General features: G+C 46.4%; 1 protein-coding gene across 2 annotated transcripts in view; it reads left to right on the plus strand.

Moving 5' to 3' along the window:
- The window catches only part of PLXNA4 (plexin A4), a 429278-nt gene that overhangs the window by 399857 nt on the left and 27970 nt on the right, over positions 1 to 1451 (plus strand). The window lies entirely within an intron of this gene.

Consider the following 1451-nt stretch of genomic DNA (forward strand, 5'->3'; position numbering starts at 1 on the left):
ACATCTCAGAATGTCCCTGGAGCAGAGGGAAATCTGCTCTGAGCACCTTGTCCAGCCCTTGAATACAAATAAAGCCCAGAACGAGAGAAGCTGTGCTCACCCTCAAACCAGAGCCCAGTGTGACACCAAGAACCCGTGCATCCCTCCCAAAACATGAGTGTGTGTCTCTCCAAAGATGAGCCAGCAGAGGAAAGAACCACAGGAACATGCAGAGCCACGAAGGGGACAGGTCAGAGTGACACTCTCCCCAAGAGACCACGAGGAAGGCAACAAGAGCCGTTCTGTGACAGCAGAATTGCCTTTGGCATTGAGTGGGGCACTTTCTAAGAGCACCATTTCCCATCCCAGCCCAAACTTCAGCATTGTTTGCTATTCTAAGCAGTTTCTGGGACCAGTTAGATCCCAGGAATCTGGTCCAGGTAGGAATGAGCAGAGAGCATCATCCTCAGACTCCACAAGGGTGATGTAGGTGAGGATCTGAGGAGCTGGAGTAGATGAAGGGCAGTTCAGGATCAGTGCTCAGCCAACACAACCTTTGCTCACCCTGAGTATCTCCAGCCAAAGCAACACCCAGCAATAAAGACAGCTGCTGACCTCTTCCTGCTAATTTAAATGAATAATAAAGGCAAGTGCAGCTTTCCCATTGCATTTTAATTATGTGATAAGAAAAGTGCTGAAACCAAAAGAAATTTGCAACGGTCCTTGCATTTTTATATCAGGAAAAACAAGCACGGGTGGCAGGTGATGTCTCCATATCCAAGAGTTCATTTTAATTAACTCCTGCAAATGAATGGACTTTTTGCTGTGGTTCTGGCTAAGCTGTGTTTGGTTGGGTCACCGTGACTGAAACGTGACAACCAAGAGGAGAGCTTTGAATGCTCCAGGTTGCCTGTGATGAAGGCACAGCTTTCCCTGACAGAACATTTCTCTCCCTTTGGCCATGGTTATGTTTCCCTTGCTTTAGGCAAGTCTGTGAGTCCTCTGCGAGGAAAGCTGGGTCAATCCTTCTCAAGACTCCATGATCTTAGAAGTCTTTTTCACCATTAATGATTTTATGGAGTGTTCTTCAAGATTTGAGCAAAAAATGGTATCCTGAGAAGGGAGGGGCTGCTCCAGTGCTGCACGAATTCATCACTCAGGGTTGAGGCTGGAGAAGTGGCAGAAGCAGGAGCCCTTCTGCCCACAGGCAGGTGCTGAAGGCTTGTAAAAACTACATCCTCCGCGGAGCCCAGGTTGGATCTGTCCCTGGCTTTTCCTCCCATTGTGCCTCTGCTATTGTTGCCTAATATCAAAAGGGAAAAACTCTTGCAACAGTGTTAAAATACTAAAATAAAAAGCAGACTTTATCTGGAAGCTTCCAGGTGTTCCAGTGGTCATGGTTACACTCGGTTTTGTATTTCTACAATTTTTATAAGTTTAGCAAATTATCATATCTAACAAACATTGGCCAA

Source organism: Corvus brachyrhynchos, unplaced genomic scaffold (genome assembly GCF_000691975.1).
Source record: "Corvus brachyrhynchos isolate BGI_N302 unplaced genomic scaffold, ASM69197v1 scaffold182, whole genome shotgun sequence".
In the NCBI taxonomy this organism is placed as follows: domain Eukaryota; kingdom Metazoa; phylum Chordata; class Aves; order Passeriformes; family Corvidae; genus Corvus; species Corvus brachyrhynchos.